This window comes from Rhagoletis zephyria, unplaced genomic scaffold, assembly GCF_001687245.7.
Source record: "Rhagoletis zephyria isolate East Lansing unplaced genomic scaffold, Rhagoletis_zephyria_1.1 Rzeph_scaffold_01906, whole genome shotgun sequence".
NCBI classification, from domain to species: Eukaryota; Metazoa; Arthropoda; class Insecta; order Diptera; family Tephritidae; genus Rhagoletis; species Rhagoletis zephyria.
In genome coordinates this window covers 49133-66058 of record NW_016158990.1, presented here as the reverse complement: position 1 = coordinate 66058, position 16926 = coordinate 49133, and the positions used below count along the sequence as shown (strand labels likewise).

The 16926-nt window shown below is 42.0% G+C and overlaps 1 long non-coding RNA gene across 4 annotated transcripts in view; it reads left to right on the top strand.

Moving 5' to 3' along the window:
* Positions 1-16926, top strand: part of LOC108365538 (uncharacterized) — a 39606-nt gene that overhangs the window by 13272 nt on the left and 9408 nt on the right. The window contains exon 1 of one of the 4 annotated variants that reach the window (XR_001847942.1): positions 11272-12476. The exons of the other annotated variants lie outside the window; for them this stretch is intronic. This is a non-coding gene — a long non-coding RNA (uncharacterized LOC108365538). Of the gene's footprint in view, positions 1-11271; positions 12477-16926 lie in introns of those variants that run through there. 4 annotated transcript variants of the gene reach the window in all.

Here is a 16926-nt window from a genome sequence, read left to right as displayed (position 1 = left end):
TACAAGTGACAAATGTTCTTCTGTCTGGAAACCGCCTGGAAAATACATAGAAATATCCTGTAAAAACGTAGAATTAACCTGTCAAAATGTTAGACAGGGTGTTTAAAGGGATGTAGAAAAAGACTAAAGTTATTGAAATATCCTTAAAAATTGGCCAAATATGCATTGAATTAAATGAATTCCTATGTTTATATAGCAGTTTAATATTTTAAAGCATTTTAGTCAATGACTCCTAAACTTAATAGAACTTTTCTTGCTAGTTTTGTCAGAGTCCGTTTAAAGTTTTTATATATATATATATTGATTGTAACCCTGTAGCACATAGAATCAGGTGATCTCAGCTGTGAGGCATTTCGGGAAAACATCTGATTCTATTTTCACTTGTAAGTATGCACAATGTCTAAATATCGTGATAATTACTGAACGTGTGACAGGGCCCAAACAGGGAATAAAACAAGACAATAAATCTAAATGTGAAAGTACATACCATCCATTGCGACACCGTCGCCGTCACCGTCACCATCACCGTCAACGATGCTTATGCGTCAAGTTACACACTATCTGTTTGACGTAGCGTCCGAAAAATCATAAACTCGCTGATAATCTTTGCAAAGTTTGCGTTTTACTTTTGCACTTCTATTAGGTTTTCTCCATAATTTTTTTTTATTTTTTCGTTTTTCCATAAATCTAAAAATTTCCATAAACTGAAAAAGTTTACGTTCAAACATGTAAACCAAACACTGAATAGTTGTCATTTGACGCAATAGCATAAGCAAAATTCGTGAGTGGTCTCTCCGCATGCCGGACACTCATTTGGCACATCCGCGTTTAGTCTGCTCAGGTATGAGTTTAGCCTGCTGCAGTAGCCAGAGCGAAGTTGGGCTATTGTGGTTCTTTTCTCCCGAGGCAGATGAAGCTCCGTCTCGCCAATGTCCGGTGGTTGTTTGCCTAGAACAGTCTGGAGTCTACATAACTCGAGACTGAATCCCTGTGAATGCCGTTCAGGGCCTGTCGGTATGCTGATGGGTCTAGAGGTTGCTTAATGAACCTCTGGACTTCGTTCGTCAGTTCGTAGAGATGCCTCCTGACTTGCCTAGGCGAGGGCTCCTCTGCACGCAGCTGTCTGTTTGGGTGGCCACGTCTGTGGCTCCCAACCAGAAACTGCTTGCAGATCCTTATGTTATGCTCCTTGAGGCATACAGTCGCTTTCCTAAGTGCAGTGTTTTGGGTCGTCTGTAGGTTCATCCACTGCGTCCTACTAGGCCCCGGCGACCACACTGGTGCTGTGTAATTTAAAACCGGGAGGCCTATTGCCTTGTATGGTGCCAGCAATGTTTCTTTGTCTTTGCTTCAAGTACTGCCGGCTAGCGACTTGAGGATCTTGTTGCGGCTCTGTACTTTATTGACAATAGCGGTTGAGTGCGCAGAGAAGGAGAGCAGGCTGTCGAATGTTACTCCGAGTATTTTGGGGTTATTCACCGCCGGAATTGGTGTATCATCGACATTAATTCCCAGCCGTAGCCTAACCTTTTCCATCCAGATGGTGAGCAAGGTCGTAGAGGATTTCGTAGGGGATAAGGCTAGGCACTTTGCAGTGAAGAAGCTAGAAAGCTCGGAGAGATACCCGCTTACTTTCGAACACAAGTCATCAATTTCATTCCCGGTCGCCATGATCGAGCAATCGTCGGCGTAAGGGACAATCGAGACTATCTTTGGTGGTTGAGGGAGCTTTGAAATATAAAAGTTAAACAGTAGGGGGGGAAGGACACCACCCTGTGGAACCCCCTGTTTTATTTTTCTGAGTTTCCTCGATTTGTCTCTAAACATTACTGACGAGTGTCGTCCACTCAGATAATTCACCGACCACCGCTTGAGCCTCTGTGGGAGAGAGGAAGCCTCTATATCTTCTAGTAGCGTGGAATGGCTGACAGTGTCAAACGTCTTTGACAGGTCCAACGGTTAAGGCCACGAATTATCTGAGTGTTTATGGCGTTAAGTGCTGTTGTTGTACTGTGCACTTTGCGGAAACCATGCTGATGCTTCGCTGGGGTCAGGAGGTTCGAGAAATACGGGAGCAGCAAAGCCTCAAGTGTCTTCGCCACCGGGGAAAGGAGTGTTATCGGTCGATACGAGTCTCGTTTGTTGGCTGGTTTCCCCGGTTGGAGCAGTGGGACCACTCTCCCCACCACTCCACAAATTGAGGACCTCCGTTAGGTACGCTACTCCCGCAGGACCTAAATTTTTTAGCATCAGCATGCATATTCCGTCGGGACCCATGGCTTTGAAGGCTTTCGCCTTCCCGATGGCCACCTGAACTTCACCGCAAGTGAAAGAAAGGGGGGCACAAGTTGTTGGTATTTTGTGCAGCCTTCTGTTCACTCGACGCTTGGCTTTGTCGACCGGAGGATGCAGTATGAACTGCCGCTGCTGTGCAAGTTTGAAGTGGCTTAAAATACCCGTTGATGCGGTTTTCTTCCATATACAAGTAAATTGTGTTTATTCGTTAAATGGGATCGAATGCGACAAAAATAATCAAAAGTAATTTTAAGACATACTCAAAAAAATTCTAATACTTCTGAGTAAATAAGTTTGAAGTTTGTATGAAAATTGGTTGAACTTTTTTTTAGATTTCTACAAAGTTTTAAGCGTGGGCTTACAAGGTTTTTTTTTAAATGAACTTTATTTTAATTGAAATTGAACATACTGAAAACAAATTTTCAATGGTTAACCATAAAATAATATGAATAGCATAAATCTTAATGGGGAATAATACCTTAAAAAAAATAAAAGTGGATGATCTTCAGCAAATGATCACTAAACGCTATATACCGTCTGAATTTCATTACTTGTATAATACAATTATACAAATACAATATAAGCACTTGAATTTTCAATAAAAATTATGCTTTTATGATTTACTTTAAACCTTAAATGTACTAGTCTTCCATGAAAATAATGAAATGTGCTACTTTTCCACGAATGAAATATGCTTGTCTTCCACGCTAATAGTGAAATTTGCTAGTCTTTGCTAGAGAGATGTGCTACTCTTCGTAGGGACCGACGATATAATTCAGACGCATAAATTAATAAGTTTATTTTAATATTATAAAAAGTTCTTTTTGATGCACTCAAATTAAAAAAGAAAAATTATATAATCTCTTTTATTTACAAAGTAATTTATAAATTTATTAATTATTTAATTTTCAAGCAATTGACCGGTTCAATTCAATAGCTTTCACGACGATAGTACTATCGATGTTTCGAAAACTATTGAGTGGCGGTACTATCGATAGTATCCCAGTTCTGGATTACACGTAGGGTCAGGGTCAGGGTGTCCATATATTTAAAAAAAAGCGCGATTTCTGAAAAAAAATCGCCAAAAATGGACAATTTTTTTAAAATAAAATTCATGAAATCAATTTAACAAATCTTTAACTTTAAAAATTAGATCTTTTTATAATATTGTTTTTAAGACCAACAACGAATATAATACCTTCAGAGGGTAATAATAAATAGCACAAATCACTTATATAATAGTGATGTACAAACACTTTTCTTTAAAAATGCGCATACTTTTTAAAAATATTTGTTTCAACACATTTTGCAATATTAAATTTATTATAACTCATGTTAATTGATTAATCGCACAATCCGCTTTTAAGAGCTCGGCGCTAAAAATTAAATAAAAACCTATTATAAGGCGAGGTCAGCTATTTCCACAATTTCTTCAAAATTACCTATAGTGTCTGAATGATTTACTTTTCGTTTGTTGTCATATATTGAGCTATTCAACCTTGATAACATACTGTTTGATATTGGAAACGTTTTGCAGCAGAAACTATTAGCCTTCAAATAACAATTTATTCGAACTATTGAATTAAGGCCTGCCAACCTCATCCTATTTCGAATCTTAGTTTTTGTTGATTTCATTGCGGAAAAAACGCGCTCAACAAAGCATGTGAGTGCGGCAAGGACAATAATATGAATTTGCTTATATTTCCAAACATTTTATTGCCTGTTGCGGTTTTCACTCCTTAAACAAATATCCAAAATTCTTCAGAGTCGGATGGAATGGTTCTGAGAAAAGTTATTCCATGGGAAAGTTAAAAGATTTAAATATTCAGTTTCCGCTGCTTTTCTTTCCTTCAAAGTCCAATAGTGAATTGGCAGGCCGGTGAAATTCGCCCTTTTTTGATTCTCACACCTTTCTGGTGACAAAATCAAAGCTTTTTAATTAACTAGGTAATCGTTTCAAAAGTGCTTCTTAAGTCATGTTTATCACGCAGTTCATTAGCCTCTTCTGTAAAATTATAGTAGAAAACTAAGTTTTGTATATTTTTACAATTGGAAAAAGTTTATTTGAAGGGAAAAATCGCCGAAAATCGGCAATAGCGATTTACTAAATTTTTACGCGCAAGTATCCAAAAAAAATCCCCTAAATTCGCGCGAAATCGCCAAATCTGGACACTCTGCGTAGGGTAGAGCAGTAAAACTATCGATACTATCGAATGGTTCTATTTCTTGCACTATCGAATGGTCTTTACCACTATCGATAGTTTTTGTTTAAGGAAATATACATATTTTGTTTGTTTCAGTATTCTTCGGACTAAAACTACAATTTTACTCTCTCAAGTGAGAGTAACAGGAGAACAGATGCAGAAGTATACGGGAACGCAAAAAGCACCCTTACCGGCAACAACGTCATTTGGTTTATTTACTTGTCATTAGTACAACTCTGATTTAGCTGAAAGATCAAGAAATAACTATTAAAATCTATACAATTAATAATAACTGCGTACATATTGTTGTTGTTGTTGTAACAACNAACAACGTCATTTGGTTTATTTACTTGTCATTAGTACAACTCTGATTTAGCTGAAAGATCAAGAAATAACTATTAAAATCTATACAATTAATAATAACTGCGTACATATTGTTGTTGTTGTTGTTGTAACAACAGATTTTGGGGAGTGTTGCTGTAGTGACAGTCCTTGGCCAGATGTAAATCTGGGTCGTTCCGGTTACGTAGACCCCACTGTTGTGGGAACGTGCGTTGTTTGCTTCCATTTTATAACAAATGTAAGGATCTTTGCTTTCACCGCGGTCTGTTTTTTTTACAAATGCAACCCTGCCTATCGGTTGACACTTTTTATGAATTGGCCAGAAGAAAAACTCCGGACTAAATCTCGAAACTTCATTCTGGAAACAGTTGCTTATTTACTCTCACGAGAGTGTTCCCAGATATAAAATTTTTGGTGCACGGGAACGACTTTGCAAAACCTGCAAATCGTAGACGTACTGGAACGCACTAACTGTTTATATTATATGTATAGGGCCGGTTATTCAATGTCCGGAGGTAGAAGCTCCGGTTAAATACAACGACTGCTTTATCGATGATGTTTAACCGGCAAGTAGTGATAACCAGACATTGAACAACCGGCCCTTATATGCATGTAGTCGAGAACGTCGATAACGATGTTAACCGATGATTAGTGTCAACAAGGCTTTGAGCTACCAGCCCTTAGTATAATTTTTTTATTTTTGTAAATGGGACATGTGCGTCTGTACCGTCAATTGGTTCCAAGTTTCTTGCTTTGATTTTGACATTTTCGGTGTTTCCCATTTAAAGAACCAAAAACTGGAATTTAACAAAATTTAAGCATGTAAAAGCAAGTAGAAAACAAAAGAGAATTAATCCGAATTGCTTTTAAGTACTTCAAACATGTAAATTAAATTAGAAAAAACTAGTTTGAATATCTTTTTGGAACCATACTATAGTGTTAGTGGTTATGCGTCGATGGAAGAAACTATTGATATAAGCCAGGGTTAGTAAAGTTTCGGAGATTCTTGTATTTCCTTTTGATACTTTCAATGGATAATACAATGTTCTGACCGACAACGAAAACACCTTGATAACGAGTTTTGGGATTGTGGGCTCAAGGCTGTTCACACCGACTGTTGGTGTTTTCGATGACATTTCTTACATCCTTTGTTTACAGTTTTGCTGCACAAATTCAAAATCAAAATACTTTTCCTTCAATTTCTTTTCATTAACAACTTTTTACTTCCATGCTTATTTTATTTTGGTCAGCCAATTAATTGTAAATCCGAAATGGCGTATTAAAGATGATAAAATATGACTTCCAATTGGATAAATAATCGAAAAAAACTAGTGCAGACACCGATTGGAATGAGTGTAACGTGAGTTTTCAAGTGGTTTTCAACGAAAACTTGTTTTTGTTTGACAGATTTTACATTGACGAAAACACAAGTTTTAGGTCGAAAACCAGTTTTAGAAACGAAAACATGTTTTCGATGTCGGTCAGAACATGGTATAAGTAATCCGGGGTACGGTTCGGCTATTTGTACAATGACTTGGGTTTATGTTTAATGTGGCGTAGCCAGAGTTGGACCGATGAAAGTTTTTTGTAATACATACAGCTTTTCTTCACGTTAACAAGCGCTTTGTTTTTCTACGATTGTAAATTTTAGGTTTATATTTTACCTGTTAAAAATATTTTAGAAATTTAAGAAAAAGGACCAAGTTACTGAAAATCGCTACATAACAATTAGCTAATTCTACAGGAACTAAACAAAACTAAAAAGTTTATCACCACCATTCTGCAACTCTTTCGTATTCGGAACAATGGCATGCCTAAAAACGAACGAGTAAGTTATTTTGCGTATTTTTGTACGAAAAAAATTATGTGTCGGAGGCGAGATAAAAGATGTAAATCGATATGTATTTGTAGGAAATACTAGTGGTGTTCATTTAAACAGATAAATTTGCCTTTCGCATATACGTATATTTTTATCCACTTTATATCTTCTTCTCCTTTTTTTGGCGCTGTAACCGCCTAAGCGATTTTGGCCGACTTCAGCAAAGCACGCCAGTCGTTTCTCCTCTGTGCCAACTGACGCCAATTGGAAACGCCAAGTGAAGCCAAGTCCTTCTCCACCTGATCTTTCCATCGCAGTGGGGGCCTCCCTCTTCCTCTGCTACCACCAGCGGGTTCCGAGTTGAATACTTTCAGAGCTGGAGCGTCGGTGTCCATTCGAACGACATGACCAAGCCAGCGGAGCCGCTGTATTTTAATTCGCTGCACTATGTCCATATCGTTGTAAAGCTCATACAGCTCATCGTTCCATCGTCTGCGGTACTCGCCGTCGCCAACGCGTAAAGGACCGTAAATCTTCCGCAAAATCTTTCTCTCAAACACCCCAAGAGCCGCCTCATCGGATGTTGTCATTGTCCATGCTTCTGCGCCATATACCAGCACGGGCATGATGAGTGACTTATAGAGCGTGGTTTTCGTACGTCGAGAGAGGACTTTACTCCTGAATTGCCTACTCAGTCCAAAGTAGCACTTGTTGGCAAGAGTGATTCTACGTTGGATTTCAATGCTGACATTATTATCGGTGTTAATGCTGGTTCCCAAGTAAACGAAATTCTCTACTTTCTCGAAATTGTAACTGTCAACAGTGACGTGGGTGCCAAGGCGCGAATGTGCTGACTGTTTGTTTGATGACAGGAGATACTTCGTCTTGTCCTCGTTTACCACCAGACCCATGCGCTTTGCTTCCCTATCCAACTTGGAAAAGGCAGAACAGACTTCGCGGTTTTTGTTACCGATGATGTCGATGTCATCGGCATAAGCCAGCAATTGCACGCTCTTGTAGTAAATTGTTCCTGAGCGGTTCAGTTCTGCAGCTCTTATTATCTTCTCCAACATCAGATTAAAGAAGTCACATGAAAGGGAGTCGCCCTGTCTGAAACCCCGTTTTGTGGCGAACGGCTCGGAGAGGTCTTTTCCAATTCTGACGGAGCTGGTGGTATTGCTCAACGTCATTTTACACAGCCGTATGAGTTTTGAGGGGATGCCAAATTCAGACATAGCGGCGTATAGGCAACTCCTTTTAGTGCTGTCAAAAGCGGCTTTAAAGTCGACAAATAGGTGGTGAGTGTCGATCCTTTTCTCGCGGGTCTTTTCCAAGATTTGGCGTATTGTGAATACCTGGTCTATGGTGGATTTGCCAGGTCTAAAGCCACACTGATAAGGCCCAATCAGTTCATTGACGGTGGGCTTCAGTCTTTCGCACAATACGCTCGATAAGACCTTGTAACCTATGCTTAGAAGGCTGATCCCGCGGTAGTTGGCGCGAATGGCGGGGTCACCTTTCTTGTGGATTGGGCAGAGCACACTTAAATTCCAGTCGTCGGGCATGCGTTCATCTGACCATATTCTGCACAAGAGTTGATGCATGCACCTTATCAACTCCTCGCCGCCGTACTTGAATAGCTCAGCTGGCAGGCTGTCAGCTCCAGCGGCTTTGTTGTTTTTCAGCCGCGTTATTGCTATACGTACCTCGTCATAGTCAGGCGGTGGAACGTCGACTCCGTCATCATCGACTGCGGGCTCGGGTTCTTCTTCTCCACAACTTTCCGTGCTGCTACCATTTAGTAGGGCGGAAAAGTGTTCCCTCCATAATTTAAGTACGCTCTGGACATCAGTTACTAGGTCGCCATTATTGTTCTTACAGGAGTGCGCCCCGGTCTTTAAACCTTCCGTAAGTCGCCTAACTCTCTGGTAAAATTTTCGGGCATTCCTCCTGTCGGCCAGCATTTCAAGCTCTTCGCACTCACGTATTTCTGCCTCTCTCTTCTTGTTGCGGCAAATACGTCTCGCTTCCCTCTTCAGATCCCTATAGCGGTCCCACATAGCGCGCGTTGCGCCCGATCGCAGCGTGGCCCTGTAGGCGGCATCTTTTTTCTCTGCAGCTTCCTGACACTCCTCATCGTACCAGTTGTTCTTTCGGGCTCGCTGAAATCCGACTACTTCTTCGGCGGCGGTACTTAATGAGCGGGAAATGTGGTTCCACTGCTCGCATATGTCGGTTTGTTGAAGAGTGCTCTCTGAGAGCAGGTGTGAGAGTCGAGTAGCGAAAGCGCTGGCTGTCTGTTGTGATTGCAGCTTTTCGACGTTAAGCTTTCCTTGCATATTTGGGCGCACATTTTTTGCTGCACAGAGGCGGGTGCGTATCTTGGCTGCAACAAGATAGTGGTCCGAGTCGATGTTTGGGCCTCGGAGTGTGCGTACGTCTAAAACACTGGAAGCGTGCCTTCCGTCTATCACAACATGATCGATTTGGTTTCTCGTTTTTCGATCCGGAGACAGCCAGGTAGCTTGATGGATCTTTTTATGCTTGAACCTAGTACTGCATACTACCATGTTTCGGGCCCCGGCGAAGTCGATCAGCCTCAATCCGTTGTCGGACGTTTCGTCGTGGAGGCTGAATTTTCCGACGGTGGTTCCAAAGATCCCTTCTTTGCCCACCCTGGCATTGAAGTCGCCAAGCACGATTTTGATATCATGACGGGGGCAGCGCTCGTACGTGCGCTCCAAGCGCTCATAGAAGAGATCCTTGGATGCCTCATCCTTCTCTTCCGTCGGGGCATGGGCGCAGATGAGCGAGATGTTGAAGAATCTCGCTTTGATGCGGATTGTGGCTAGACGCTCGTCCACCGGGGTGAACGACAGTACTCGGCGACGGAGTCTCTCTCCCACCACAAATCCAACTCCGAATTTGCGCTCCTTTACATGGCAGCTGTAGTAGACGTCGCAAGGCCCCAGACATTCTTTGCCTTGCCCCGTCCAACGCATTTCTTGGATGGCGGTGATGTCAGCTTTTGTCCTTACGAGGACATCAACCAGCCGGGCAGAGGCACCTTCCCCATTAAGGGTCCGGACATTCCAGGTGCATGCCCTCAAATCGTAGTCCTTTAAACATTTGCCGTGGTCGTCATCATAAGGGGGGGTCTCATCCGAGGCTTTGCCTTGCTTCTTCACTGGAAGTGGTTTTTACGTGGCGGGTCCCAAGCCCAGCGCACAACCCATTGCTGGGACGGGGGTGGTTTCGCAACCAAATACACGTTTATATAGCGAGCCGCTTGCTCCAAGCAGACACCCGCTTGCAGCCGCACCTACTGGTGAACAGACGCTGCAGACTTCAGTGAGCCCTTAAACCGAATAAGTCAGAGTGGCCCCACCGAAGCTCTCTTTCTTTCTGCCGTGACCCAAGGCTCCACTCGGATTGGTTACCGTATCTCGCACATGGGTTGCTCACGTTGCCCAGAGTGCGCGAACGAGGACGCAAGAGTCGGGATTAAATATAGCCATGCAACTGTAACTGTATACCCAGCGCAACGACTATACCCCATTGCACTCCACTGCTTTATATAAACGAGCAAAAAAAGATCTTTGTTGCCCCTTATCGAGCAACTTGGGTCCGGGCTAGTCATTTATACAATGACCCATAACCCGAATCCAAAAACTTCAATATATACGTGTAATCAAAGGATTGAAATTTTATTTAAAATAAATGTTTCAAATTTCCGACCACTAGCTTATTAATAAATTCGGTTTGCACTATGCACTTTCGAGCAAATTTCGGCGTTGGTTCTGCGCAAAAATACTGTGCATGGCGTAGCCGGAGTGATATGCACACGAAATGTTGTATTATTTTGACATGCGGAAGCCCTCTTCTCCGGCAACACAGAAAGGAGAATTCTACTTAGTAAGAGCCGTTCGGACGTGTTTATTTTTCGCTCCGCAATTTCTCATAAAGAAATATATACTACGTTTATACGTAAGCTATTTGCAAATAAAAATAATTTGCAAATACTTAACTCACTGTTTTCTCGATGGTGAAATATTCTTTTTTAATATTGCCTGATTATAAAAAGGCAATAATATGACCATCGAAAAGGAAAATAAAGTTAAAAATGGAAACGTCTTGATTATAAAAAAGGAATAAGATGACCATCGAAAAAGAAAATTAACCTAAGAATGACAGCGTCTTGCGCTTATTTGCAAATAATACCACTAAGCAATACTTATTTGCGTGATTTAGTTATTTGCAAATGAAAAATTAACTCAGCATTTATACGGCAAAGTTTATCAATTTGCAAATTGTTATCTGCAAATAATGCTTGCGTACTAATACACTCAAGCCCTTCGGACGTGTTTATTTTTCGCTCCGCAATTTCTCAAGTTTTCGCCGGAACACACTTTTTATTTTCCGCAAGGTTTATAATCCTTAATTAAGGCAATCAATATTTTCAACCGTACGGAAGTGTCTTTGAATTTAAACATTAACAAAAGAAATTAAAGAATTAAAGAAACTAATTATATCCAACCAAAAACACAACTCACTTGCGCTATAAACAAAACAAACCAAATAAATAAAACTAATAAAACAACAACCACATAGTGTCCGCTGTCTACATTGCTGTTGTTGCTAAAGAACTAATATCGACGTTGCTGGCACAGCTGGCTTTTCTCTGATAACTACAGCTGCGCATTTGTTTTGATTTCTGGCCGTGCATCATCGTTCGTTATCGCTGTTTTAAAAATTTGAATTTTATTGCATAAGCATGGGCACTCGTACCAAATATGCTTGCCTGTTATGCGTTTCACCAAACAAAACGCCTGCAAAGCAGAATATCAAGCAGCTGGAATCAAAAATCATGAGCGCCGTGACTGAGGTGCTGAGAGAGGTGGTGAAGGAGTCTGTTGGCGTCATTATGAAGCAGCTAGGTGAGGTGACGGTGGAGCTGTCGAAGATGAAGGCGAAGATGCTACCATTTGAGCTCGAAATAGAAAAGGCCGAGCGTGATCGCGCGGAAATAGCAAAACTGCGCGATGATATACACGCACTCAAGGAGGAGGTGGAAAGTAATAGCGTGGCGACTGATATTATAATTAGAGTTATACCACATGAGCCGGATGAGAAAGTAGGTGAAGTTTTCAGCAATCTCTGCCAAGCAATGCAGCTGAATTCCCTGTCTATTAAAGCTGCTTTCCGCGTACGCACCAAAAACGAAAAAAATTCACCTATCATAGTGAAACTAAATTCCCCCCATGATCGCTCTTTGCTGTTTGCCGCCGCTGCCAGGTTTGTCAAAGCCAAAAAAAGAGGCATCCAGCTAAGTGACATTGGGCGCGAAGCTAATGGGAGAATACATCTAAATGAATCTCTTACTAGAGGTAGTCGTGAGATTATGCAGTTTGCAACGTAGCTTAAAAGACAAAAGCTCATAAAATCTGCCTTTTCGTTCAAGGGACAAGTGTTTATTCGTGTGCAGCCCAGTGTAGCTGCGATTAAGGTGCTCAGCACAGAGGAGATAGATGCAATCATTGCGGGCAAATGACTAGCTATTAAGTTTATGTGTAACATGTCTTCAGCCTCCTCCCTTTATATTATTTCTCTTCTTTTAACTAAATACTTACTCCTTTCTTACCTTATTCTATACTCATCTTCAATAATTTCGGCATTTTCCGTAATTTTAATCGTTCCTAGGGTGCGGTATATGTTGCTTCGCACTGACATACAAGAAAAGTGAAAATCGCTGTGGTTCCAAAGACAACACGTTTAATACGATACAGATAGTGGGCATACAAATGCGCGGCTTGATGGTATGTAACATTAATGCCCAAAGCCTTCATCCTAAAATCGATGAATTCAGATATATTTTTGAACGTTCCAATGTTGATGCTTTGTGTGTGTAAGAGACTTGGTTCTCTTCGTGCCATGTTGATGATTTGCTTTGTGTCAGTGGGTATAAACTGTTTCGCTCAGATAGAATCGGGCATGGTGGTGGTGTCGCTATTTATATTAAAATTGGTCTCTCGTGTCGTCTTAAATGTTAATCAAGTGCCTCGGATTCCATTGAGTATATCTTCGTAGAAATAGTTAGCAGTACAGATAAAATCCTAGTTGGCTGTGTATATAGACCAAATCGCAACATTGCATACTTTCCATTTGTTGATTTTATTGAGAATCTTACCCTAAATTACAACAACATCCTTATAAGTGCGACTTTAACAGTGACTTGCTTACTGAAACTAAGTTTTCGCTATCAATGGAAAACCTTGGACTTTTCCCTGTTAACCGTTCGATACCCACACATTTCACGCGGACCAATATCACGTTATTAGATGTATTTTTTATAAATAAGAGGTCTAAGGTATTACTTTATGGCCAACTATCCGCGCCTACGCTTTCCAATTTATGCCCTGCATGCAGCTCTCAAGAAAATGGTCAAGAAAAAATTGCCAATATGTCGTGTGTGTGTCCAAGGAATTTTTGACATTTTTGATACTTCATAGCCTGTTGCCTCACTCTTTCCTCAAGAAATAATGGAGCGGGCATATATTTCTGTTGCAAACCTGGGTTGCCTTGTGCTCTTTTTTCACAAAAAAACTTTAGAAAACCGTAGTAGATAGCGTAGCAAATACCTTAAGAACTGCGTACTGCCATAGGGAAATTTGACTCAAGAAAATTTCTTAGCCATTTCTTGTACGTCATTTTATATGGAGTTTTTGCGTTTCTTGAGAGCTGCATACAGGCCTTTCCTTAGAAGTAACGAAAGCCAATAAGTTGCAAAAATCAATGTACTATGCACAACAATTTAACACGGCGGTAGGCTCTAAGCAAACATGGAAACGTATCCGCGATATCGGTATTGGCAAGGAAAGCAATCTAGTAACCGAATCTATTGACGTAAATGAATTAAACGAGAAATTTGTGCAAGTGTCTGTTGGTAACCGTAATATTTGTTATGACCGTTATATTGTTAGTATGAGTGACTCCTTGCCTGGTTTCTATTTTAATTGTATTGATGAGTGTGATGTTGTCCACTCTGTACTTAGTATCAAGTCGAATGCCGTTGGTAGCGATGGAATCTATCCCAAATTTCTCAAGTGTTTACTTCCTAAAATTCTGAATTACCTAACTTATGCCTTTAACACCATCCCCATAACCTCTGATTTTCCGAGTTGTTGGAAGAGGGCAAAGGTCATCCCTGTCAAAAAGCCGAATGGTGATTACAGGCCAATCGCGATATTGCTTTTTCTATCTAAGGTCCTTGAGCGAATCATGAACCACCTGATCAACCTCTTTATTACTAAGAACTCGTTTATGAGCCCGTACCAATCTGGTTTCAGAGCAAATAGGAGTTGTATCACAGCGCTCTTAAAAGTTTCGGACGACATTCGGCTAAACCTTGACAGAAACTATGTAATATTCCTAACCCTTCTCGACAATTCGAAAGCTTTTGATACCGTGGATCATGCGTTAATGTGTTTAAAACTTCGTAACATTTTTAGTTTCGCACCATCGGCAGTGAACCTAGTAAGATCATACCTTGCTGACCGTTCACAATTCGTAAGCGTACACGATATCGTTTCAACCCCGCTGCCTACGGCTCGAGGGGTTCCGCAAGGATCCATACTTGACCCTCTGCTGTTCCTGCTATGTTAAAACATTGTAATATCCATGTCTATGCAGATGACGTCCAATTGTATCTCTGTTGTCTCCCCGATTCCATCAATGCATGTATAACAAACCTAAATGCCGACTTAGACTCCGTAGGCGAGTCAGCGCCTTAAAGTGCCTTAGTCCCTAATCCAAGCAAATGCCAGTGCATTGTTATGTATAAGAAATATTTGAAACTTGACGACTATTATGAAGTAAAATTGAACAGTTCTGTGATAAAATACGTGGACACTGCCAAAAACGTAGGAGTGTTTAGTGGTGCCTCGGCTTGCTCCTCGACGAACACTGTATAGGCTCTTAGTGGGTGTGTGGGAAATAGAGCATCCACTATATTCTTATCTCGGGCCTCATCCATCGCTTGCGATGATGTATGGAACTTTTTCATCACTATTTTGTATCCCTGGCCCCAGGTATCGCGATCCACTTCGTCACATAGCGCTTTCCAGCAGTTCCGTTTACTCTTCTGTATCTCGNCACCACAGTGATTTGCGCCATTTTAACCCAGACGTAGCAGCGTCCTACCCCGCTGCTCTCTGCGCGATGGTTGGGGTTAGCAATCCATATCGCGGCCGAGCCTGATTGGTCCACATGCCAGGTTTCATTTGTTCTATAGGGTTCACTGATGATGACAGCATCTGCTCTTTGTTCAAGAACCAATTGGTCCAGCTACCCTTCTCCTGTTCATATTGCCTGGTATAAATTTAATCATATTCTCCCAAGCTATGTCTTAGCCTCAGCAAGGGCATCCCTGAAGGCCTTGCACGCTCCCGACCCGGGCAGATGATTGGCATTTTTCTGTCTATCTCCTGCCGAGCACAGGTAGCAGCTTGGGCTTTCTTTACATGCAGAGGCTATGTGGCCCTACTGACCACATTTCCAGCATGAACTGCTTCTGTCTGGGCCTTTGCATTCCGCCTTTTTGTGGCCATACCCCAGACAGCGGAAACACTTTTGGACATACGCGCGCTCTCGGACGCGGCAGATAATCCAACCTACTCGCAGCTTCCCCTCTTCAATAAGAGTCCGGCCAGGCAGATCGTCGATTTCCACCACAACCATTCTTTGTTCACGCGAGTTTACAGCGAGGAGAGAGACGCGAAGTTGGCCATTCATCTTGTCTCCTAACTCCCCGCGTATAGCGTTGTCCACTTCTGGGGCCGTGGTTAGGCAGTCCATGTCCAGAACTTCTAGACGTAAACGTCTTGTGAGAATACGGGCGTCTCCAAGGTGGCCAATGGCAGTGCACACATTTTCCTTAAATGCTGATTGGTCGCCACAGCGCTCCGTTTCGATGAGCACGCCGCCTTCGCCGGTTTTCCGAACAGATCGAATTACGGTCTCCGTCTTCTCAGGTTGGAGCTTACCACGTATCGTTCCCAGCACCTCTGCATAGGTTTTGCCTTCTGCTGGCTTAATGATTAGCTTGGCGAGATTCTTCTTTTTTCTCACCCTCTTCTTTTTTTGCGGCTGGTCGCTTCGCCCTTATTGACTAAGGGTTCACCTGGCGCTGGCCCTGACTTGGGATTTCTGCTTTTTCCAACCGTTTTCCATTGATTAGCTGGTACGGTCTTCTGTGCATTATTATTATTATTACCATTATTGTTATTAGGACTATTAATAAAAATATTTTTACTACTATTATTATTATTATTATTAGTAGTATTTTTTTTCTTTTCCGGTTCGCCTGTAGGGGAGTCGGATCGAGTTCGAGCTCTCTTTTGCGAGCCAGGGCCAGTTTTCTGCAGCTCGGAAAGGGTAGACCCCTTCCGGCGCTGCTCTCGGAGGTAGCTTAGTATATTTAGGCTCTCCTCGATTTGGGCCATACCCGTTTTTATGTCCATGGACAAATTTTTCTGCTTGGAGATAGGACTCTGCATCTTCTTCAAGACGAGCCGGATCTGGACCAATTGCTCATCTTCATTGCCTTCGCACGTTCTCAAGCTTGCGGTGGCATGCTTGTCCCTGTTTGCAGCAGCTGGTGTTTGATGACCACCTTCCCGGCTTCCCGGAGTTGTCGTTTGCAAAGGTGTACCCTTCTACACCCATTACATTTGTTTTTGTTATTTTTTTAATCATGTCAGTTCTGTTGGGTCTACGCTTCAAGCCGCTATCTCCACACGTAGCACAGTCGCTTTCAGTGTCCCGTAGTTCCCTTCTCTCAAAGGAGCAGGCCATCGCGAGGGTTGACACAAGTCCTTATGGGATATTGTGTTCAGAGCCAAGACAGCGCAAAACCAGGAGGAAATCTCAACTGGACCTGTGCGGCCAACTAAATGGCGACGTGTATTGAACGTACTTGAAGACCTGCCAGGGTTTTAACGAGACGCCATTTCTGTGAGGCGTAACCCTCGCATACTAAAGTGGTGGAATACTGCTCTCGCCAGCCCAATGTCGAATTAATCGTATACATGTTCCAGTATGCCATGAACAGGATCTAACAGGAGATTCATCAAGCATTTCTGATCTTTTAAATCAGGCCCTCGGCTCCTGCCTCTCTTGGTCTGGGACTGCTTATTGGTTATTCGCAGCTAACCCACCGAAGTAGGCCGTTCACGATCCGCCCTGTGTGACCCCGGTAAGGCCCTGAGC